General features: G+C 42.7%; 1 protein-coding gene across 2 annotated transcripts in view; it reads right to left on the bottom strand.

The window, feature by feature from the left end:
* Window positions 1-23,228, bottom strand: part of LOC144767608 (uncharacterized) — a 104,731-nt gene extending 81,503 nt beyond the window's left edge. Inside the window, exon 1 of one of the 2 annotated variants that reach the window (XM_078651011.1) lies at window positions 23,013-23,228. The gene's annotated coding sequence lies outside the window, so the exon portion shown is untranslated. The remainder of the gene's footprint in view (window positions 1-23,012) is intronic. The other variant, XM_078651012.1, reaches the window with a different exon arrangement.
* Between the last annotated feature and the right edge of the window lie 3,436 nt (window positions 23,229-26,664).

Raw genomic sequence — 26,664 nt, 5'->3', positions numbered from 1 at the left:
GAAACGGGTCGCCAATAAACCAATTTTCACAGGGACCCTGGAGTGCGAGTCTTTTGTGTTTTCTCTGGTGTGATTGAGTGAGAAACCCCTTCAGACGTATATATATATATATCACTGAAAAAACCATAGGTTATAGACCATATATAGTTAGCAATTAGCATTTACAAAACCTTGAAAATTCACTGAAAAAACCATAGGTTATAGACCATATATAGTTAGGAATTAGCATTTACAAAACCTTATTTTACTCACACAAAACCATTGAAATTCGCATATATAGTTAGTTGCACTAACTATATATCGCGCACCCGCAATCCACTGCTGATCATGTCACATATTACATCATTCATGACATGGTCAGTGACATCACTGATGACATCACTGATGGCATCTCAAATGACATGCTAATTCCTAACTATATATGTAGTGCTTTTCCACACATTTACATTTATATAACCCATATTAGAACATACAAAATATCTACAGAGGAGACGGTGTACATTGAATTTTAGACTCTTCATTGGTACCTACATGTTGGTACTTACATCACCCACACAACACAACAGCTCTATTCAGAGCTACCCTACCTCAAAGCACTCTAAAATATTATTTTACTATTTCCCTTGGTTTTCCCCTTGTTACGCTTTCCGGAACGCTACCCGGTGCGCGGACCGGGCGCTAACCGTGCGAAAATTTGAAAAAAAAAGGTGTTTTTTTTACATATATGGGCCTCCTCAGCCACCCTCAGAAAACCTAGGGGGTCAGGATATGTCTCCCGTGCCCCCTTATACCCATTCCCAACTTTCTCTGCTCCCACCTTATCTACCACCTGCGGGGTACCACAAGGTTCCTCATTGTCCCCCCTGCTCTTTAATGTTTACCTACGCCCTCTCTTGCACTCGCTCCGGAATGCAAACGTAACCATCTTCAACTATGCGGATGACTTGCAGCTCATCTTTCCTCTTAACACCCAGGACTCAGTGGTTGAATTCCAAAGAACTATGTCCCACATACTGAGTTGGATGAGCTGCAGTCATCTGAAGCTCAATCCGGGCAAGACCGAGCTGGTCTTGCCCGGACAGAGCTCGCTTAGTTGGAACTCCAGCTTCTGGCCCATTAGCATGGGAGTCCCCCCATCTAAATCAACTGTGGTCAAGAGCCTAGGTATCCTTATTAGCGAGGATCTCTCGCTAAAAAGACAGGTTGGAGCGGTGGTATCCTCCAGTATCTTCCAACTGAAGAAAATAAAAAAAATCGCTCGTTTTTTTTTCTCAGCAGCCCTCGCACAGATCGTCATCTCCTTGGTTCTGTCCAGGCTTGACTTTTCTAACAGTCTCTATCTTGGCCTACAAATTGGAGAGCTCAAACGTCTCCAGCTTGTTCAGAACCAAGCCGCCAGGCTTCTTTTGAATATACCTAGGAGGCAATCTATTAGACCTGGCCTTAAACAGCTTCACTGGTTGCCAGTTGAGCAGCGTGTGGCCTTCAAGGCCGGGTGCATACTGTTCAGGTCTCTGAATGACTCTGGCCCTTTATTCATCAGAGATCTATTCAAAAAATACTGCCCTTCCCGTCATCTCCGTTCGACCTATAAATCACTTCTGATCGTACCCCCATTTAAAAGGAAACGCCTTGGAGGCAGTTGTTTCGACCACCTTGCTGCAGGTCTTTGGAACTCTCTCCCCCTCCATATAAAACTCAACGATAACATCCTCAGTTTCAGACACTTTCTGAAAACCTGGCTCTTCACTCAAGCTCACTACTGATAGCACAGTTCCTTCTATTGTCTGCCTGCTTGGTTCATTTTCTATAGCGCCATGAAGCCTCCGGGCGTACGAGCGCTCAATAAATTTCCAATTTACATTACATTACATTACATTGTTTATCCTCCATCTTGTGACTAAATGAGTCCGAAACACAAGATGGCGGACTCCCGTTACGCTACCGGTGAGCTACCCAGTTTGCGTACCGGGTAGCGCTTCCACCGCGAAAAATCAAAAAAAAATGTATTTTATTTTTTTGCCCCGCGGGGCCCTTTAATAGCCCCCACATTAATCCTAGGGGGTCAGGAGGGGTCTATCTTGCCCCTTTCATTCATTTCCCCCTTCGTTTATTTCCACCTCTTGTCTCTCGATCCTACCGAGAGACAAGATGGCGGCCGCTCCGGACTGTTTAGAATGTTGAGAGTCACCGGAGAGCCAATCCGCTTCTCCTCGCGAAGTTCCGTTACGCGTCTGGTACGCGAACCGGGGCGCTAACCGGGACGCTGTCACAGATATATATATTTTTTTGAACGTTAATTTCTCAAAATCCACTGGAGCACATATCTTGAGTCCTAGCAAAGGCACATCGGGCAAACTGTCTCTACAATTTTGCCAAGTTTCATAGAAATCCATTCAGCCGTTCGAGCTAAAAGTAAGTCCAACCGCCCTATGGAAAACTCAATGTTAAAAACACATTTTGGGACCACCCTTTTTTCTCGGCCCCCGCTTGACGAAACCCCCCCAAACTTTCAGGGGACGCTCAGGAACAAAATGTGCCATTTTCCTGAAAATGTCAGCCAATTCCGTCCATCAACGCCAAAGTTATTCAACATAGAATTTTCAGAAATCCCTATTCAAAAAAATCCTAACTATATATACCTACTGGCGACCGCCAGTAGGTAATATATATATATATATATTACCTACTGGCGGTCGCCAGTAGGTAGTTATAGTTAGGACCTAGTTTCCATAGGAAATCCTAAACATTCTATTTGGATTAACTTTGGCCCTGGTGGATGAATCTTTGCGAATTTCTCAAAGAAGATGGCTCGGTCCGCTGCGCTCCTTCCCTGAAAGTTTGGGGGGGATTGGTGAAGTGGGGGCTGAGATAAAAGGGGGTCCCAAAACGTGTTTTCTCCATGTTATTTTCCATTGGACGTTTAGACACGGCTACAGGTCGAACGGCTGAATGGATTTATAAGAAATTTGGCAAAACTGTAGAGTCCGGCTCGCAGATTACGCTTTTTTTGGAATGGTGTAAATCCGTTCAGTAGTTGATGAGAAAATTAAAGTTAAAGTCAATTATATATCTGTAAGCGCGGACGGGTGCGCGTACTCAAGCGGCTGCGCGCGAGCGGAATTTTTTTTTGCTGCGTGACGTCTGTTAACGTTCGATTCGAAGGAAATCAGGAAGTGTTGACCACCATTTTGTCACTGCGAGTAAATATATTGTCATTTCAAAGCGTTGGAACATGGAAAGGGGAGAAGGTAGAGATTGTTTTGCTGCATAGGTTCTCTCAGGGTGTGCAGTAAGGCCCTTAAACGCGAAAATATAAATATATATATTTTTTTTAAAGTTGCGGGGTGCACGCACCCGGGCGCGCACACCTATTTACAAGAGTGTGAAAATGGAGATAAATCAGAAGTTTGAGTGCTTTGATATAAGGTGGCTCTGAAAAGAGCCCTTGTGTTAATTGAGTTTTTTCTGCATTTATAAGTAAGTACCGATGCAGAGTCTGATGTTGCAGAGGAAGATTCTGTTTCCCTCATCCGTGAAATGAACACCATCTGTCCTATAGATGTCTTGCATGTGGTAACGCAAGTTGTTGTGGTAAATAGAACCCATGCTATAATCTCTGAGGAAAGCAGAAACAGATTTATTAACATGTCTCCTTGCTTTCTCAATTTGTGCACAATGTTGATTGGACTAATTCCATTTCTGTCTTTGGCATATATTCGAATATACCAAGGCAGTTCTGGCTTCGTTATTACGAGCACTAGAAAACAAGACATTCTGGGCAATACCATCCTTGACGCAGCCTTTTATTCTACAAGATGGTGTCTTTCAAAAGCCAGGGGTATAGGAGTATGTAACAAGCGAGCCATTTAATTGAAAAAACTAAACGGGACAAACGGTTGCAGGATCAGTGAAGGTTGATTTTTTAATTGAAAGTATAACAGGATCAGTTACAATAAAATCGTCAATACGCATACCATGGGCGAGTATCATGGGTAACATTATTTCGAAGCTTTATTAATACAATAATGAAAAATCGACATCAATAGGGTTGTCCGTATTCCTAGTCAGTACCCTTCCCCGCCCGCAATGTGCATAAAGACCGCATACATCCCCCATAACGTCAAGGCTAAGTAACTAGAACGTCATAAGGAGTTGCAATTCGCTCCCATACTGGCGCCATTTTGGTCGAGGTCAGGCAGGACCAGAGTATAGTTCAATGTGTCCAATAAGTAGCGGCAGGACCAGAATCCCTTTCGGCAGTTCTGGCTTCGTCATTACGAGCACTAGAAAACAAGACATTCTGGGCAATACCACTCTTGACGCAGCCCTTTATGCTACAAGATGGTGTCTTCCATTCAGAAAATATTGTTGGCAGCATTTTGAAAGGAAAGATAAACGGCCGTTCTCCTAGTGAGTCTCACATTGTTACATTTATGAAGAAAAAGCCTGAAGAATGTACAAACTGAAAACCAGTTTTTGTCTGCATAGCATCAGCAGCAACACTTGAGTCAGCTTTGTGTGAAGCCGCCATCTTGATCCAATCAATACCGTCCCCCTGCACACATTCAGGGACCAGGCCGCATTGCGAGGGCACCGCAGGACGTGTCTTCAGGTCAAACGGATTGTGGGACAAGGTCCAGAAGACAAGAGTCACCAAAAGGCTAAAAGTCCCGCCGGACCCCGGGGGCCGGCCACCTATGTCGGGGGCGATCTCAGATGGTGTCTTCCATTCAGAAAATATTGTTGGCAGCATTTTGAAAAGAAAGATAAACGGCCGTTCTCCTAGTGAGTCTCATATTGTTACATTTATGAAGAAAAAGCCTGAAGAATGTACAAACTGAAAACCAGTTTTTGTCTGCATAGCATCAGCAGCAACACTTGAGTCAGCTTTGTGTGAAGCCGCCATCTTGATCCAATCAATACCGTCCCCCTGCACACATTCAGGGACCAGGCCGCATTGCGAGGGCACCGCAGGACGTGTGTTCAGGTCAAACGGATTGTGGGACAAGGTCCAGAAGACAAGAGTCATCAAAAGGCTAAAAGTTCTGCCGGACCCCGGGAGCTGGCCGCTTATGTCGGGGGCGATCTCAGGCCACACCAGGGCAACAAGACTGAGATCAATTTGCTCATACTGATCCATAACGCCCCGGCCTCTCCATGTCGTAGGCCGCAAGAGTGGGCGAAACTCAGCTGGCCGAGCGAGACTTGGGGAGGGCACAGGAGCCAAGCGCCCCATCCCAGTCCGCGCTACCACACCGTCCCTCGGGGGCCTCCGTTAAGCTGTTCAGGGAGGCATCGCAGGCAGCGGTTCTTTAGATCAGTGGCTCTCACCGGCAAGGCTCCCCTCCATCAGCAGCGATCGTTGGCGCTGTGGTTGTGGCCGGAGGCTCCGCCTAGTCAACGCCCCGGCCTCTCCATGTCGTAGGTCGCAAGAGTGGGCGAAACTCAGCTGGCCGAGCGAGACTTGGGGAGGGTGCAGGAGCCAAGCGACCTTTGTCAGTCCGCGCCACAACACCACACCACCCCTCGTGGGCCTCCGTCTAGCGGCTCATGGGGGCACCGCAGGCAGCGGTTCTTCAGATCAGTGGCTCTCACCGGCAAGGCTCCCCTCCGTCAGCAGCGATCGTTGGCGCTGTGGTTGCGGCCGGAGGTCCCGCCTAGTCAACGCCTCGGCCTCTCCATGTCGTAGGCCGCAAGAGTGATCGGAACTCAGCTGGCCAAGCGAGACTTGGGGACGGGGTAGGAGATAAGCGGCCCCTCCCAGTCCGCGCCACCACACCGCCCCTCGGGGGCCTTCATTAAGCGGTTCTGTGAGGCACCGCAGGCAGCTGTTCTTCAGATCACAACAGAGTCTCATGCTCGATCGATTGAGCTGGCCGAATCAGGCAACATGAAGGTGGGGAGGGGGGGCACCTCTTGCTCAACCACCACCTGAGGAGGTGTGGTTTAGTTCTAAACCAATGAAAAGTGTTACTTTTAGGTCACATGACCTAGCCTTACATCATTAGGAAACCAAAAGTTAAATGAACCAATGAAAAGTTTTATTAACAAGTCACATGACCTGTAATGCTTACGTTACGCGCTTCGCGCCGCGCCCCGGATCGGTTCCGGGAAGCTGCGCTTCGCGCACCGGATGCGCTAACGCGGCGCGTCATATGACGCATTACGCGACAACGCGATACTACAGTGTTTCTGGATGTTTCAGACTGAAGCTGGCATCAGCATGAGAGCACCCCATGGCTACGTCGTGGCCATTCTGCGAGCAATCATGGCATAAGCTGCCCACCGGAAGTCTGCGGGAGTCGGGGGCCCCGGTGACTCTTGTAGTATCTTCAAGGCTGAGGGGACGCTTTTGGGAATGGGGCCCATGCCGTAGCAGTCAAGCGTCCGAGTTCCAGGGTTGTCCAGAGCCATCCTTGCAGGCCAGGCCCAAGTCTGTGGAGCCGACCGCTATTTCCTGAGCTCCGTGGCAGCCGCCTGTCGCTGTACCGGAAGAGTGGATGCAATTCAGCCGGATGGCGGGTGAGACGCTGTAATAGCAAGAGCAGGTGTAATTCAGCTGGCCGAGCGAGGCACTGTGCCGCAGGAGCGGGCGCAACTCATCTTGTCGAGTGAAGCGCTGGGGTGCAGCTGAGAAACCTCCACTTGGGGAGGTGGGGGAGGCTCGTTCGCGCCGCCTCTCCCTTCCAGTGCACCCCACGCCGTCTCCTGGCGCAGGTATATGTGATGGTTGGACAAGGGCACCGCAGGACGTGTCTTCAGGTCAAACGGATTGTGGGACAAGGTCCAGAATGGAAGAGTCACCAAAAGGCTAAAAGTTCCGCCGGACCCTGGGAGCCGGCCGCCTATGTCGAGTGAAGTGCTGGGGTGCAGCTGAGAAACCTCCACCTGGGGAGGTGGGGGAGGCTCCTTCGCGCCGCCTCTCCCTTCCAGTGCACCCCACGCCGTCTCCTGGCGCAGGTATATGTGATGGTTGGACCAGGGCACCGCAGGACGTGTCTTTAGGGCTGTAGCTGAGAAACCTCCACCTGGGGAGGTGGGGGAGGCTCGTTCGCGCCGCCTCTCCCTTCCAGTGCACCCCACGCCGTCTCCTGGCGCAGGTATATGTGATGGTTGGACCAGGGCACCGCAGGACGTGTTTTTAGGGGTGTAGCTGAGAAACCTCCACCTGGGGAGGTGGGGGAGGCTCGTTCGCGCCGCCTCTCCCTTCCAGTGCACCCCACGCCGTCTCCTGGCGCAGGTATATGTGATGGTTGGACCAGGGCACCGCAGGACGTGTCTTTAGGTGAAACCCTGAAATATGGCACCCAACATCCAGGACTTATGACATTTATGGAAGGCAGTGACATCGAAGAATCTCAGGGACCAAGCATATGCAGAGTCTTTCCCGGGGTATTTGCACAACGGTCCTCCACCCCTAGGCCGCCAGCTATGCTACCTTGACAGGAACAGTGTCATGCATTTGGATCGATGTTGCAGCAGGCTGCCATGTAAATAGTTAATTAATTAAACGTTTTACCCTGTTACTTTGTTGGTGTGTTGTATATATTTATAATATTTGCATAGGGTTTCTCGTTATTTTGGCAGGGGTGGGCGGCGGAGGAATTTCACTGAAAAAAACATGCATTTGGATCGATGTTGCAGCAGGCTGCCATGTAAATAGTTATTTAATTAAACGTTTTACCCTGTTACTTTGTTGGTGTGTTGTATATTTTTATAATATTTGCATAGGGTTTCTCGTTTTTTTGGGCGGGGTGGGCGGCGGAGCAAATTCATTGAAAAAACTATAGGTTATAGACCATATAAAGTTAAATATCTCAAGTCCATCTCTGCACTCGATGGAGATACAGGTCGTCGATCAAAAAATGTGCTGGCCACCTCTAATGGTAATAGCGTGGCCAGGGCTTTTGTCAATCCCTCTGCAAATTGCACAGGGTGCTCTTGTTTGACATGCCGCACCATGATATGTATGGAAAAGGAATATTTTTTTGTTGGATTTCCTCTTGAGAGAAACGAGTCACATATCGTGCAGGTTACTTTTGGTGCATTTACTTTCTTTTGATCTTCAGGATAAGTGAAAAATTGCCAGATGAAAGATTCTTTTTTTCTTCTTAAAGGTAGTCGATCATTTTGTTCAGATTCGGAAGATGAATGAGATACATTAGCCATTTCACCAAAGTCTTCCGAAAAATGTAGGACGTTGTTCTCTCTTGAGAGTAGAAAAGATAGTGAGAGAAGTGGGTGGAGTGCTGCGTGTAAATTCCAAAATAGAAACTAGTAAGAACCAATTGGAAGTGTTGTTTTCATGTTGCAGCAGGCTGCCATGTAAATAGTTATTTAATAAAACGTTTTACCCTGTTACTTTGCTGGTGTGTTGTATTTATTTATAATATTTGTATAGGGTTTGTCGTTATTTTGGGCGGGGTGGGCGGCAGAGCCGAGCTATCTTGCAGCCATCATGGCGTCGAGCTCGGTTTCTCTCACTAGTTTCATATTTCTCATGAGGGGTTGTTCCTAATGTTTCTATTTTAGCGAGGTGAAAAAGAGATCCTATCAGTGGCCTACTAATTTTGCTCGATTCCTTTTGTTTTTTCTAACGATTTTTAAGTTAAAGTTTGCTAGCACGATACAGTGGCTAGTCCGCATTTTATATATGTCTTTTTTATTAGGGGTCTCCTCCGGTGGAGTCGGACGATCTACCTCTAATAACCGGTAAGTGTTCCTCTGAAGGAATGCGTCTTGAAAGTGGCTGACTGTAATGTATGATATTTCACTCAGTGACTTTCAGGCCCATGCTGTTTCAAAACTGTGCATGTGCTTGAAGCAGGCGTAGGTATTGACGTAGCATTGTGAATATAGTGCATTGGTGAGCATTGCTGGTGCTGCATCACAGTTGCGATGCAACTCTAGCAATGTATTAGTTTTTGAGCACAGATGTGTTACGCATGTATGGTGTTTTTGTACCATGGTGCGCCACATTTCAAATGTGGCACACCATGGGTAACGGAGCACTACCATACTGTGGTGCACATTAACTGGTGCATATCTGGGTATGAAGTAGATAACATGAATCTGCCCCATAGGTTACAAATCCGCGTTTAGTAGACTGTTTGGCCTTTGTAGTTTTATGTTTTTTCTGTTATTCTATGTAGGTATGTAATATTGCAAGATTTTTGTCACGAAAAAGAAGCCATGAGTATTGGGTTTGTGAAAGATTGCAAGATTTTTAAAATTAAAAAGGAAAAATCATGGCATTGTTTAATATAGTATTGTAAATACTTATCTTTAACAATGATGACAGAGTAAAAAAGGTTAACCTGATGTTCGAAAGTTATTCTCAGGCTTCTTTAGAGGAAGTATTCTATATGATTGTAGCGTGGGTGTTTCACTTTTTTATAGGTAATAGAATGCATTCTGCAAGCATGTAGTACTCCTCCTGCTACAGCATAAATATTCTTCAGTGCTTATTTTCATTTCGTAAGTGGTATTGAGACCGACACAGAACTTCAATGGATCGGAGGGGCTGTTCCTGTGCATCTGGAGGACTGCCAAGCCATTGCAGCAGTGGGAGTGAGGCCTCTCACGACAGAGAACTTCAATGGATCGGAGGGGCTGTTCCTGTGCATCTGGAGGACTGCCAAGCCGTTGCAGCAGTGGGAGTGAGGCCTCTTACAGGGGCGTAGCGCAGCTCCTTTTGATGTTCACAATTGCAGATAACAGGGTAGAGATGTGAGAGAAGTGGGTGGAGTGCTTCGTGTAAATTGCCGAATAGAAACTACTAAGAACCAATTGGAAGTGTTGTTGTGAAGTCACATGACTTCACATGCGCGTCTCAGGACGTGTACGCGGTGATAGTATCTGGTCACGTACGCCATTTGGAAGTAGCGGTCTAATTCAGCGAAGTTTCAAAACGTGAAAAGGAGTAAATCCAAATATATCCGGATTTAATATATCTTCTGAGCTGGAATCAAGCATACAATTGTTAAAGTATAAAACCTTTGATATATTTTTTTAAAATATTAAGGTGTGTACATTCGGTCACACACGAAAGTTTAAAAAGACATTCGGCTCTATTTAATGAAAATTTTCATAATAATAAAAAAGAAGCCTAGGTTTACTGTCTTTGACGTAGTATAAGTTCTTTGATGGGTCTATGAAGAAATTTAATAAGATGCAATCGCGAAGTTTTCCCGAAATATATAGGCGGGTGCGCGCACACGGTCGCGCACGAACGAAAGCCAAAAAAGGGGAGATAAACCCCCTTTATAATATGCTCCTGGAGCTGTTTTTGGTACAATGAGTTAGTTCTGAAAATAACTTTTTTTTTTTTTTTAAAACAAGTGTTATGTTGTTTGATTTTGGACCAGGGCACCGCAGGACGTGTCTTTAGGTCAAATCCTCAAGTATGGCACCGAACATCAAGGACTTATGCCATTTGTGGAAGGCAGTGACATCTAAGAATCTCAGGGACCAAGCATATCCAGAGTCCTCCCCGGGGTATTTGCACAACGGTCCTCCACCCCTAGGCCGACAGCTATGCTACCTTGACAGGAACAGTGTCATGCAGTTTTTGATTTTTTTAACTTGCAACAACATTTTCATGTGTGACACAGGATCAAAATGAAATGAAGAAATGTATCTTTTCTCGGGGCATTTATGACTCTCAATTTTTAGTTTAGTAAGAATGAGGCTCTGCTCTCCTTACAGAAGAATTTCTCCACACTCGTTGCATTTCATGTGCACCTTTGCAAGATATGGTCTCAAGTCCATCACAGCACTCGATGGAGATACAGGTCGTCCACCAGAAGATGTGCTGGCCACCTCTGATGGTAATAGCGTGGCCAGGGCGCTTGTCGATGCCTGTGCAAATTCCACAGGGTGCACTTGTTTGACATGCCGCACCATGGTATGTATGGAAAAGGAATATTTTTTTCTTGGATTTCCTCTTGAGAGAACCGAATTGCATATCGTGCAGGTAACTTTTGACGCATTCACTTTCTTTTGTTCTTCAGGATAAGTGAAAAATTGCCAAATAAAAGATTCCTTTTTTCTTTTTAAAGGTAGTCGCTCATTTCCTTCAGATTCGGAAGATGAATGCGGGGCGGCAGCCATTTCAGCAAAGTCTTCCGAAGGGTGTTGAACGTTGTTCTCTTTTGAGAGTAGAAAAGATAGTGAGAGGAGTGGGTGGAGTCCTCCGTGTAAATTGCAGAATAGAAACTACTAAGAACCAATTGGAAGTGTTGTTTTCAAGTCACATGACTTCACATGCGCGTCTCAGGACGTGTACGCGGTGATAGTATCTGGTCACGTACGCCATTTGGAAGTAGCGGTCTAATTCAGCGAAGTTTCAAAACGTGAAAAGGAGTAAATCCAAACATATCCGGATTTAATATATCTTCTGAGCTCGATTCAAGCATACAATTGTTAAAGTATAAAACCTTTTATATATTTTTTTAAAATACCAAGGTGTGTACATTCGGTCACACACGAAAGTTTAAAAAGACATTCGGCTCCATTTAATGAAAATTTTCATAATATTAAAAAAGAAGCCTAGGTTTAGTCTCTTTGACGTATTATAAGTTCTTTGATGGGTCTATGAAGAAATTCAATAAGTTCAGATTGCAAAGTTTTCACGAAATATATAGGCGGGTGCGCGCAGTCGGTCGCGCACGAAAGCCTGGAAATGCGCTATCCATTTTATTGAGAACTGTTGCCGAGAGTGCGCACACCGGGTCGTGCACGAAAGTTTAGAAAGGCTATTTTTATTTACAGGCAAATTTTAATGCGTTGAAAAAAAGGCAAGGTACAGACTTTCTAATTCTGTATCGCTTTACAAGGAGTCTCTATGCAACTTGAACAGTGAAGAAAACGGCTTGTTTCTGAAAAAAATATTGCCAGAACTTTATTGACAAAAGTATAGGTTGTATACACGAGATATTTCTGAATTAGCATTTTAAAAACCTATGAAATTCACTGAAAAAACCATAGGTTTTACACACGTTATAGTTAGGAAGTAGCATTTACAAAACCTATGAAATTCACTGAAAAAACCATAGGTTTGACACCAGTTATAGTTAGCTGGAAATTTTACTGATATAAAACCAATGAAATTCCACGTTATAGTTAGTTGGACTCACTACAACTTGCGCGTGTAATGCACTGCTGATGACGTCACATATTACATCACTCATGACATCACTGATGACACCATCCTTGTGACTCAGTGACAGACCTCCTTTCACTGTAATCTAACCCTTGAAACGCATATTCAAAAATAGAAACTAAAATGTTCAAAAAAATGGAGATACCCATACCAGTTACAACAACCAATTCAATAATTCCACCATGTATATACACATGCACTAATTCACCAACAGTTCTATATAGTCACTCATACATATATTCACTAATCATATGTAGTGATACACCTACACATCCTGTTACACACCGACAGTCATCCAAAAGTTATTCACACACATACTCACACATGCAAATAAACTATTGAACATACATTTATTTGCATAAACAAATATACACACACTACCACTTTACTTCTAAGGAAACTTACACATACTTACTCTCTTAAAAAATCACTTCTAGAAACACATACTAATTTAAACAGGAACTTTTACAATCCCTCACTCTCACATATAGTCACTTATATACATCAATATTCACATATACTACATTAAAACATATGTAGTTACTGATAAAGACACTAATAAGACAGTCATTCACTCACTAACACAGACATATGCACACGAATCCACCCATACAGTCCTGCACATATGCTGTCTTCAAAACACATACAAACAGAGACTCAGTCATTCTTGCATCTATGTACTAAGTAATACTCCCACCAAAGCATGCAAACACTCATACTGATACTACGAAAAACATCTAATCACCTATATACATACACATGTACCTACTCATCAACCCATGCAGCCACTTATACACAAAGTGAAACAATAATGCATGTATTTAAATATTTAAGCATTACTCACTAATATATGTATTCACTAAGATATTCAATAATATATACATATATAACACATATTTATTTTTCAGAAAGATACACATTCACTGGATGGTGTCATCAGTGATGTCATGAGTGATGTAATATGTGACGTCATCAGCAGTGCATTACACGCGCAAGTTATAGTGAGTCCAACTAACTATAACGTGGAATTTCATTGGTTTTATATCAGTAAAATTTCCAGCTAACTATAACTGGTGTCAAACCTACGGTTTTTTCAGTGAATTTCATAGGTTTTGTAAATGCTACTTCCTAACTATAACGTGTTTTCAGTGAATATATATATATATATATATATATATATATATATATATATATATATATATATTACCTACTGGCGGTCGCCAGTAGGTATATATAGTTAGGATTTTTTCTCTATGGGTTTTTTGAAAATTCTATGTCTAATAACTTTGGCGTTTGTGGACGGAATTGGCTGAAATTTTCAGGAAAATGGCACATTTTGTTTCTGAGCAGCCCTTGAAAATTTGGGGGGGGTTCGTCCAGTGGGGGCCGAGAAAAAAGGGGGGTCCCAAAACGTGTTTTTAACATTGAGTTTTCCATAGGGCGGTTGGCCTCACTTTTAGCCCGAACGGCTGAATGGATTTGCACGAAACTTGGCAAAATTGTAGGGACTGGTAGCCCGATGTGCCTTTTGTAGGTCTCAATATATGTGCTCCAGTGGATTTTGAGAAATTAACGTTTAAAAAAAGATATATATCTGTAACAGCGGACCGGTTAGCGCTCTGGTTCGCGGACTTTTCGCGCAACGGAGCTTTGTGAAGCGAAGCTGATTGGTTCTCCGGCGTCTGTCAACATTCCAAACAGTCCGTAGCGGCCGCCATCTTGTCTCTCGGTAGGATCGAGAGACAAGAGGAGGTCAAAACAAAGGGGGAAATAACTATAAGGGGGCATAGTAGATCCTCGCTGACCCCCTAGGTTTGATGTGGAGGTTTTAAAAGGGCCCCGCGGGGAAAAAAAAAATAATAAAAATAATAATTGAACGGCTGAATGGATTTGCACGAAACTTGGCAAAATATTAGGGACTGGTAGCCCGATGTGCCTTTGCTAGGTCTCAATATATGTGCTCCAGTGGATTTTGAGAAATTAACGTTCAAAAAAAGATATATATCTGTAACAGCGCTCCGCTTCGCGTAACGGAGGTTTGCGAAGCTGATTGGTCATTCTGTCACTGGGCTATAGTTGGGCTACATCTGGCTGATATTTGGGCTACATTTGTTTTTTTGTGTGTCTGGCGGCCATCTTTGGGCTACATTGGGCTACATTGGGCTTCATTGGGCTACATTCGGCTAATTAGCAAATAGCTCATCGCAAACTAGGAATGGTAAAGAATCGCTATTTATTCCTTAAAGTTCGCTATTTAGGAAATGCAAATAACTTTGATGATACATATGGCGGTTCATCTCTAACAAGATAAGAAGCATAGGGATAGATTTATGATGACTGGCGCATCAGCAGGGATGTGTTAGTCATTCTGTGCCGCTGTTCCGTCACCTATGGTGTGCTGCATTTACAATGCGGCGCATCACGGGGCAAAAACAGCACAGATGCGTGATGTATCTGTGCCGTAAAGGTGGCGCATTGCTGGAGTTGTATCGCAAGTGTGATGAAGGTCCAGCAAGGGTCGGGGGTGCCCCTGTCGCAGGGTTTCTGTTCTCACACAGAACTGTGGACAGAGGATTGGAACCTCGGCGAATTAGGGTGTCCCAAAACTCACGTTAGTAATCAAAAACTATTTAGCAAGCTAGGTACAGTGTCACATTGGATATAACAAACTCTCAATGTTTAGACAATCCAGAATATGAACTTATAGTACCTCAGGATACGTGGAACTCATGAACAGTCGGTCGTTATATATTTCTTAGAAACCAGAACATGGAGTTAAGAAGAACACATGTGTATTTGAAATGTTTATTTACTAATGCCGTCTTCTCAGGCGTAGTACCTTAGATAATAAAAGTACACATATTATCAGTAGCAAAATTACCAGCATAGTTACTAGTACATAAAAAGTGAATGGTGATAGTATGTTAACATGCTGTAAATGAATAAGAGTTAGCAACACTTATAAGCAGCCGCGGGCCGTGGAGGGAGTTACGGTGAGGCAGGGAGGCGGGGAGGGGGAGAAGCAGGGTGGAGAATACAAGTACACATATTATCAGTAGCAAAATTACCAGCATAGTTACTAGTACATAAAAAGCGAATGGTGACAGTATGTTAACATGCTGTAAATGAATAAGAGTTAGCAACACTTATAAGCAGCCGCGGGCCGTGGAGGGAGTTACGGTGGGGCAGGGAGGCGGGGAGGGGGAGGGGCAAGGTAGAGAGGGCTCCACCCTGCTTCTCCCCCTCCCCGCCTCCCTGCCTCACCGTAACTCCCTCCACGGCCCGCGGCTGCTTATATCTCACCCTCCCTAATACACATATTATATTATTTGCTAAGAAGGTCTCTTTGTGTTGGTTTAGGGCGTGCCCATACTTTAGTGTCTTAGATTTGAAGGAATCACATCAGCATACACCAGCTCTCTCTTCATGTGAACCGCATCAACTGTTGTGTATGTGTGTTCGGCAAAGCAATATAAAACCCGCCTCATGCCCAGAATTGGCAGAAGTTGCACTTATGTTATGAGTATGAAGTCGTGGAGATCAGACCTCATAACAATTCTGTACCGTGTTGTTCTTGAAACTTTAGCACTCGCTGTACAGATATAGTTTAACAAGTAAAGCAGATAGTAGACCAATAACATATTATTCTCATGTAAACCACGATGAACTACTAGGTGGAAAGCTAAAGCAACAACTAAATGTCGTGTGCAGAAGTTGCAAAAAAGGAAAAATGGCGTTTAAACCGGTAATGAGCCCATGCTAACTTAACACGGTGTAAAGATATCCAGGACCTAGATGACACCTCCTCATGATCCGGAAACGAACTGAATAAGATAATAGAAGTGCCATCTCATGAGAGCAGATTGCAAGTTTATATGTGGACGGTCCGCAAGGTAAAGCATTAAAAACTAGGAAAATTCAATGCTAAAGAAAAATAAAACAGCCAAGTACTTTATCGAGTCTTAAGCCAATAGGCAAGGTAAATAATAAAAACTTGACAATTAAGTCAATGAATTGTCAATGAAATGCTAGTACTCAGCATATGAAACATGAAAAAGGTCTATGACATAACTGTGTATGCAAAATAAGCTGCAACAGCCTCCAACAGGAAGTCACCGTCTTCATCCGAAAACAGTTCAGCCATCCAATTTAAAAGCGGAAAAGAACATACGTGCTCTCCCAGCACCGGATCCTCTATCACCATCAGAGGACAGCTCGGTGGGTTTTCAAGAAAGCTGTGTTCCAAGAAAGACTGTGCTGCCGCCAGTAAATTCCAGGGACCAAGTAGTCCATGCATCAATGCCACAGCCATAATCCTTTCGCCAGGACAAATCAACTCGTGAGTAATGATAGGAGTCATCAGCTGATTAAAGTCGACGTCAGGAGAAACCGGTCTGCAGAGACACAAATCAATGGCCCAATCGAAATCACAGGTCAGGCAGTGAAATACAGGCTGGACACAGGTGAAGTAGGAGAACCGAAAAGATAATCCATATGCCGTGCTTAATATCGCCAACGGCATTGTGCCATAATATTCTAGCATGCGATTGCGGAACAGTGTCAGCAGCTGCAGGGTCGGAGGTTGCATAGGAGGGACATCCATATTTAAAAATGTAAAAAAGCACAAGAGCGTCCGCTGGTAATGCAAGTAAAAATGCAATCCACGAACCAGAGTGGAGAAAATGGAATGAAAGGGAGCAGGGATGACTCCAAAGATTTTCTCAAATGAAGTCACGAGACCACTGGTAACAACTTTAAAAAAGTGTGCCAGGGATTTTGTGGAGGATGCGTTAAAGATAGTCGGAAACATGTTGCTGAAATTGAAAGGCAAACCTGTGTACGGGTGTTCGCTATGTGAAGTACGAAAGTTTCACGGGCCGAACTCAAGGCCACCTCTCTCTGAGACAAAAGAGCTCTTATTCTTGTCATGCCGTTGAAACGTGTCCCAAGGTTGGTATTTGTGGCCAGATTGAAAACTCCCTATGTTCATGTGTGGGAGGAAATAGAACATTTCTGCAGCAAATAACCCGTTCACTTACTGTTACGATAAAAGGAATACTTTTAATTAACTCAGAACAATCTTCATTATTGAGCATCAAATAACTACCATTTTCCAACAACTTGAACGTGGGGATGATAGCAGGAACTGGCGTGCCTTGCATCACGCAAGCCATATTTGGTCGGTGTTTGTTGCATGAATCGTGTAACTGTATGTGCCTACACATTAGTGAATGATCTGGCGTCTCAGTGCATTCCTCTCCATTCAGATAAACTTCTTGATCATCTTTGAAACATCTGTATGTGTATGGAAGCGACCAGACCTCATGAACAAAAGCACTACCTAAAGGTTCATAAAGACCTATTGGTATATATTTCATACAATTTGAAAACTTATATAAAGCAAAAGGCAGCGTTATTAAACCGTCGATAAGGCATGTTGCCAAAAAACCCGCAATCCTCTGCTGATGATGTCACTGAGCATGTCATGAATGATGTAATATGTGACATCATCAGTAGTGGATTATGGGTAATAGTATCTCTAGTTTACTCCCCTATAGCTGTCTTTCTTTTAACATAAGTGTGTGTTTCCTTCCCTTATACTTACTGTTTTTGGTTCGCTTCCAGTTCGCGTACCAGCGAGCGAACTAGGAAGCGAACTAAGAGAAATAGAGGTTGGCACAGTTCCAAATATTGTACCAATTTTTTAATAACGGGGAGGTAGTTCTGAAAATAACTTTTTTTTTTATTTTTCTGAACATTTTTTTACTGTAAGGTTCCCGATTCGCGAAGCGGGAACGAAGAAAAAAAAATATTTAAAAAAATAATTATTCATAAACATATAAAATATATTTTTGGATTTAAAGAAGAATAAATTTTACAGCTACAGATATTAGCTGTTAAAAAACCAATGAAATTCACTGAAAAAACCATAGGTTATAGACCATATATAGTTAGGAATTAGCATTTACAAAACCTTGAAAATTCACTGAAAAAACCATAGGTTATAGACCATATATAGTTAGGAATTAGCATTTACTAAACCTTATTTTACTCACACAAAACCATTGAAATTCCATATATAGTTAGTTGCACTAACTATATATCGCGCACCCGCAATCCACTGCTGATGATGTCACATATTACATCATTCATGACATGGTCAGTGACATCACTGATGACATCACTGATGACATCTCAAATGACATCACTGATGACATCACTGATGACATCTCATTTGACATCAATGACCACATCACTGATGATATCATTCATGTGACAATACAATGCATCTCCTCACATTTTAATATAACCTCTGTTTCACCCAGTGTTAAAAAGAGAGTATAATTTTTGAAACCATTGACACACCAATACTAGTTACTACATACGCACTCACTGATTGCTACGTCTACACACACCTTCACTCATTCACCCATACAATCATTCATACATACAATCACTCATCTTTACAACACTATCATATGCACTCATACACCTATACAGACACTCACAGTCTGCCACGCATCCATGGAGTTACTCACACACCTAGTCAGTCCTGTAAAGAATCAATGACACTTCCATTTTCTTGTCTATACAGTTAAACATAGAGCACCTTACATTTTCAAACATATACTAACACATACTTACCTTCTTATACAATCATTGATACAAGTACAGATTGATCTGCACAGAGTCACACACCTCCCAGCTAGCCACACACACACTCAGTCTCCCATACAAATACTTGGGCAATCAATCAATAACCCATATAGTTACTCATATAGCTACTGATCAACACATGCAGCAGTTTACAGAACAACAGACATAATGATGCACAAATTAAGACAGTTTAGTCACTAACCCATGCAGTCAGTGAGACACATTTAATCACTCACTCATACAGTCAGTCATGCACCTACTAAATCCTTCGTCCAGACACTTACACATCCACTCATTCTTCAATATGTAAGACATATTTAAACTTTATAGAAACAAAAAATCACTGGATGTTGTTATCAGTGATGTCATCAGTGATGTCATTTGAGATGTCATCAGTGATGTCATCAGTGATGTCACTGACCATGTCATGAATGATGTAATATGTGACATCATCAGCAGTGGATTGCGGGTGCGCGATATATAGTTAGTGCAACTAACTATATATGGAATTTCAATGGTTTTGTGTGAGTAAAATAAGGTTTAGTAAATGCTAATTCCTAACTATATATGGTCTATAACCTATGGTTTTTTCAGTGAATATATATATATATATATATAACATTTCTATGGCAAAATGAAACCCCTCATTTTGTTCCTTTGCAAATTAAATGTTTTAAGTGTTACCACTTTATTCCAATCAAGATGACTTCAGGTGTGCCATACTTTTGTCATAAGTAAGACTGTTAGCGCTCTAGTTGTTCTTTAGAACACTCTGGGACATTCTGTCACTGGGCAATAGTTGGGCTACATCTGGCTGATATTTGGGCTACATTTGTTTTTTTTGTCTCTGGTGGCCATCTTTGTGCTACTTTGGGCTACATTGGGCTACATTGGGCTACATTTGGGCTCTAACATATATATAGCCCAATGTAGCCCAATATATATTTTTCAAAGTTAATTTTCGTAAAAACCACTGGAGCATATATCTTGAGACATAGCAAAGGCACATCGGGTGAGTCCAACCGCCCTATGGAAAACTCAATGTTAAAAACACGTTTTGGGACCCCCCTTTTTTCTCGGCCCCCGCTTGACGAAACCCCCCCCCCCCCCCCAAACTTTCAGGGGACGCTCAGAAACAAAATGTGCAATTTTCCTGAAAATTTCAGCCAATTCCGTCCATCAAGGCCAAAGTTATTCAACATAGAATTTTCAGAAATCCCTATTCAAAAAAATCCTAACTATATATACCTACTGGCGACCGCCAGTAGGTAATATATATATATATATATATATATATATATATATATATATATAGTACGACCAAGAAGTTGAGAAAAAATATCTTCGATTAAATCTTTTCTACAAGATACTGGCAATGAAACAGACAACATATGAACAGTGTCTGGTCAATTATTGTCACATTAGGCTTAATCAAACAAGGGGATGTTCTAATATGCTTATTGTTCCTGATTGCTAGGAAAACTGTATTTCTCTACACTACAGGGGCCTTTTAAAAGTAAGGGCATGTACTTTATTGAGTGCAAAAAGCATGTGAGCGCAAAACAGCACGATTAGTTCACAGTGTTTCAAACTACATTGCAATAAGGGTCAACAGTACGCTGGAGTGAATTGATTAGATGGATTACTAATGCACTATCAGAAGCAATAAACCTGAAAAGGCTTTTTTGAACAGCAGAAGGGGTTCATCCAGAGTGAAAAAAATATTTACCGGTGCCAACTTTGTGATTTTGCAAATCACGCCTACAATAGGCTTTAGTACATCTGAGCCTTATGTTTTTTACATTTTATTTTACTTCATATTTACAACCTTGTTATAACCTTCATAGAATACATTTGTAACCACACTATTACTTTTTAAGCCTAGCCCATTAAGTCTGCGTGTACTTAAAATACAAAGTGCAAGGGAAGTCACATACACACCCATTTTGTCCATGTATGGAAAACATAAATCACAGTCACGCCATTTACTGCTTGTGACGTAATATATGCAATCACTCCTGACATCCCAAACAACATCATCAATAACATCACTCAAGAGATTTCAAATGACATAACTGATGATATTACGGAGCCCACAGTGCAGGCTGTTGGGACGCGTGCTGCAGCTCCTGTGCCAAGGCCGGCAGCTAGGCTAGGCTAGGCTATACCCAGCCCGCGGTTAGGCCAGAGGGTCAGCCCTGCACCAGCTCTTGTTCCACCAAACCCACAGCATTTGAAATGTGGCTGTGTGGGTAGGATCTAGGTGCAGCGTCTAGCCTGCACGCAGGCCCTGCACCACCCATATGCCCTAAAGCCTCCTGTATACAGCCATCGTGTGCAGCAGGCCATCCCGCTGCCAGTAATATCATCGTATACATTCTTCAGCTTGTGGTGCATCTTTAGGGTAGTTCAGCGCTCTTACCTGCACCGGCCGCGGCTGGTTCAGGGTCTTCAGCAGCCTCCATGCAACCAGGCCATTTATAGCCGGATCTAGCAGAATGGTTTAGGGCAATGCTCATCTCAAGACCATGTGCCACAAGGGCAGATACGTACAGCCTTCAACCATGCATGGTGGGCTATGGATTCACAGCTTCACCTATTGCAAGGAACTACATCAGCCTATGCTCTACTGAGATCACAGCAAGCTCTGGTCACGATTCCTCATCTCTGACCAGGCATAACCCTAGCCCCATCCCATCAAACTACTTGTGCTTGGGCTGTGAGCCTGCAGAGGCATCTCTGGCCAGATGGCCTGATTTACTCACAGGTTGGCATTTAATAAATCCATTGTCAATTGGTGACCTGTTCGTATGTTACGCTCAATTCTGTAATCTTAACCTTCATACAGATCTGTCAAACAGCAGCAAAGCTACTAGCACATCAAATTGTTTCGATTCTCCTTTAACCTGGTCACCCTTTCAATGTGTGTACACAGAATGTGACAAGAAAACACTAATTTCAACATGCTACGTACTTGTCAGATTTCCTGCATAGTTGTCAAACATTGTTAAAGTTTTAAGCAAATCAAAAAATGTATTTTAAATAGGAGCTGTAGCTTAATTATAAAATGTACATATTTGAAACGATTCACTGAAGTCGAAATCTCTGTAAATGTGATTTTCAGGTGCTGAAAAGCATTTTCTTCACACAACAAAAGGCGACTGTCTTTCCTCCTCTAACAATGCTCATTCTGCCCCCACTATTACCCAACAAAAATGTTTCCACCATGCTGAATACGGGAGTTTCGCCAAACTGATGAATTCAAAATGATAGAAAAAAATTAAAACAAGCTCTTCCTAAAGCTCTCACATCTCATTGAATTCGGATGTTTCATTCAAAGTCAACTGTCAAGATATATGAAAGAATTAACACTCTGAAACCCATCCGACACGTTTTCATAACACTGATGTCTCTCAAAGATTTACACCGAAATCACAAAAAGCATATTTTCTGAGTAAAGTTCTATTCTCATGCCAACCTTAGTACACGTTTTTTACTATATGAAAAGGCAGAAATTCATGTGAGAGACACACTGCTAATTAATGACTAATTCCTAACTGGATGAACCAACTGAGTTCCGCGTTGTTTGCAGATTGGCCCCACTAACAGTCGTTATAGTTACCTGTGAAATACCGACCTCCTCCGTGTCTACACTCACATATGTACTGGAGGAATGCATAACTATTCGTGGGCATTTCCAAAAATATTGAGGTCGTGCGGATTGGTCCCCCTACTAGAAAGATGCTCAATGTACCTGTGCTCCCAGCTAGAGGAGTGGTTCGTATTTATCGGGTCTTGGTTAATGTACCAGGTTTTTAGATTCAACTTACCTTTCCTGTTGGGCACCTATTCCCATAAAGAATCACACTGTCCAATTTACGCACACACTTACATGGCTCCGAAGCTCACAATGCAAACGCTGTTATGCCATATTACAAAAATTGGTGCCAGTTTCCATTCCTGGACCACAAAGGCCAAGTTAAGCATGCGCGCAGTATAACAATGCCCCAGGGAGGTGTGCATTCCCTTGTAGTGTCACAATGCCAATTAGGCATGCATTGAGTTAAATATCACAATGGGAACATATATCCTTTCAAGTAAATTAGATAAACATTGATGAAGCCTCTACTAAATACTGCTTAAGAAAGCAAAGAGTTAATTTCAGATTAGCACATGTTACTGTACATACCTACTTTTGGCTTTTGGGAAAGCGTGTCCAACACTTCTGTTGTGAACTCCTACAGGATGCTCAGGCGCAAACGTTGATTCATATAATTTGCAACAATTCTAAGTAATTTAACTTGCGCCCAAAAAGTTTGTTGGAGTTTCTGGGATGAAAGAACTGCAAATCGTTGACAAAGTTGAAGGATTCTAGGAGCAACAGGAAATATTGTTGTTCCGCCATTGCAAAGCTCACACCTTTTATTCATGCTGTGAGAGGTCGCCCTGTTTCGAGCCTTGAGTTTTAGCTGATGTAATAAGTGCAAATGATTGAGCCCCGTGGAATCATTAATCGGCATGTGTGTTCTGATCAGTGGTCCTGGATGGTATTGACAAATGAGCACATCCTGATGCAATACTGTGTCACAGCACTAGCAATTCTCAAAGAGCCTGCTTCCTTCCAAGTGCTAAAGCCATACTGCAAGAAAGGCTTGTAAATCATGCTGGCTTCCTGTCATCCAGGTGTGGAGTTTCTCAAGTGCGAGTCCACGTTGTGATTGAGGGAACACGTTTCTGTCGTTTGCAGGAGAGCTCTGCTCTTCTTACCGGTCAGGGTGTGTGAATGTTGAGGTGCTCAGATAGTAAGCCCTGTTCTCTCAGTGAATGTTGCCTTCATGCATTATCGCAGAAGTTTTTCAGTCACTATTGGTTCCTAATTAAACAGCTTCATTTATTCGATGTAGATCTGACAGTTGTATCGATACGTGGCACAGGTGTATTAATGTTTAGAACTAGTGCTCATGCAATACATATCAGTCTTTCTCACCTCAATGGTAGAGATTTTCAGGCAGTAAATACGGCTCTGAAATTTGGTCCTCCCACTGCACCAACATTGTGGCATGATGCACGAAGATCCATTCTATAGCATTCGCGGCTCCTCTGCTAAGGCGAGGAGCATCGCCCCGCTGACTTGAAGCAGCAAAAGAAAGGAAGAAATAAAATGATAATGACTAATGCTATTTTCATTTTATTTTGTCCCCCTGCTGCGACATGTTGCGTGAAGGGGCGGGGCTACAAAGCAGGAGAGATGTTTTACAGCCCTCCTAAATGCGTAATGACTGTGGTCGGCCCTCTCGGGCAGTCATGTGCACTTTCCCTGTTCTCCATGGGCTGCATTACAGCCTGAATGGAGAACATGCCCACTCCTCCAGCCCCAAGCTGAGTGCTGTGTCATACCAATCACAACGCTGCATTACAGCATTGTGACTGGCTGGGAGGGCATTGGAGCCCTGGTGCTTCCTGATTTTCCCAAGAAGCCAGGGAGAGTATGCTGGAGTGGCGGTGGCGGCTGCAGCCGGCTAGTCAGGCCAGCGGCTCAATCCTGCTGCTTCCAGGTGGCAGCTGCAACTGCTATAGAAAGTGAGCATTCGCAATGTGAATTTCAATCTATGATGGCTCTCAAAATATCGAATGAGTATCTGTGCAAATGTAGTGAAACAACTGTGCAAACTGAAAGCAGGTGTGAACATGCCACACTATTTTATCACCAGTAAAGACTCCATGGAGCTTGTAATGCATAGACAGTGCCTGCTAAAGCAATTGATCTCCAAGGACCGCACCCCCAAGAAAGCAGCAAATGCAGAAATTCTACGCAGTGAAAGTCCCACTGTTCTAAGAAATCAGAGGAGTAAATCAAACTAACTGATTTGTCTAGACAGTGATATAACATTAGCGAAGAGGAATGGATTAACCATTTCTCAAGGATCTTTAGTGACAGAGGTAGCGCTGAGAAAAGGCAGGAGGGTATTGACCAGACCCCTCTGATTCAGTACTCTAATGTCCAATTTTCTTTAATACCAACACAAGTCCAAGGAGTATCTCACATTTTTAGAACAACATATTATCCAACGTCATGTGTCGACAACAGTTCATATTCAAAGAAACTCTTGATAGCAGGTTTAGCTTCTTCTTTTTTTATTTATTTTTTCTCTTTGCTTCAGTTTTTCAGAAATCAAAAATTTTCACAATTATGATGGCACATGTATTTCCATACAGTGTTTCACAAACAGCCTACGCGTTTCGTCCTCACTGGGACATCATCAGGGCTGTAAAAAAACAAAAAAAGAAAATCTATGACTATAAATTACTACAAGTATTATATTCTTGATTTCAAATACAAATAACTAGATTTCATGGGTCATTATAATGAAGTTTTCTTCATGCTGCCTATTTAACAATCTAAACAGATTATTGGGAAAACCTGCCTATATAACACACTAATACGCAATACCACATTCCTATGAGAATATGTGACAGAACTCCTATTAATAAGCGGTGAAATTATAACTTTTTTAACATATCATACGTCTAAATTGCCTTGGTTTTACCCCAATTTGCACTCATCCTAGATTTGACACACACATGCACTCCTGATTTACTAAAATAAGTAACAATGCTCACCTAAAGTATAGAAACGGAGAATCCTCCAAAAGGGCTCAATTTGCCCAGTGGAGGCGTAACTGTGAGTCCTTGGCATTAATCGCTAGTGCTTTCTTAAGTTCAATGTTCTAAATAAAGAAAGAGGGAAATATATATGTCTGCCTCATAATTATATTGTGTCCAGAAAAGTAGAAAGTTCATATAGCCCCAATATAGCTATAATGTCTATTAAGAAAAAATACCCAATTGGTTTCAGGGCACAAAAACACGTAACTCCTACCATTTAGACATAAACCACTGTTGTTGATTCAGTCTCCTTTCATTCACGTGATCGTCCTTATTTCCAAGTGAAGTTTCAATTTAAGTAATTCTACAAAAAGGGAAAAGTAAAAAACACCTCTAACTATAAAGTGCTCTGCACTATTGTATAAAACCAAAAAGTCTTTTTAATTCCTATATTTCTAATCCCAGACAGTTCTAATATGTGCCTACCTCGGTCTGAAAATGGTCAGCTTCACTCGCATCCGCCCGCTCTGCCGACTCTCCTGATAAACAGTCCACAATATGTTGCACCGGGCTAACTGAATTTAAGCCCGTTATTGACCAATAAGAGTCTGTGAAATTCGCGCGAAAAAAGGCTTCTCTTAATTGAAAGGAACACGTTTCCTCAAAGGTCCGCATGCTATCACGTCCGTGAAAACTTTGCCTGTACCGGAAACTGCAGAAAAATATCCGGTTACAAAATTGTATTGAGTGATAGGCTCGTGAGTCCGATTATATTTGGCCAATCATGAAAGCCGGGTCGGCGCATTTTTCCCAGCGGAAACCGGCGGAGTATTTCCGGTTGCAACTTGAAGGTGATAGGCTTACTAGTCTTAATGTTGTGAGCCAATCAAAAACGCCTGATCCCCGCTTTCCCGTTACAGAATGATTTTTACAATGCGCTCACTTTCCTTTCTCAAATAATACTATGATGGGAATCAGCCTGGTCTAAACGGGTAGTGAGTGCTGCATAAGCAAAGTCAATTTCCAAACCTGATTCCGTTTGGTTTAAATATTAGAAGTATTGAGTTCATTATAGAACGGTGGCATTAATCGATAAATATCAAGCCAATGTTCCAAATTACAGTGCGCAAATGGCCATAAAAAGAAGACGGCCCCACAAGGCTCATGCCAAATTATGGCAAAACCATCCAAATTCTAGGTTCTCAGTATGGTTTAAATATATCTATGTTCCTCTA

The sequence above is a fragment of the Lissotriton helveticus genome, chromosome 7, assembly GCF_964261635.1.
Source record: "Lissotriton helveticus chromosome 7, aLisHel1.1, whole genome shotgun sequence".
Classification (NCBI taxonomy): Eukaryota; Metazoa; Chordata; class Amphibia; order Caudata; family Salamandridae; genus Lissotriton; species Lissotriton helveticus.
The sequence above is the reverse complement of the archived record's forward strand: the minus strand, read 5'-3'. Positions and strand labels throughout refer to the sequence as shown.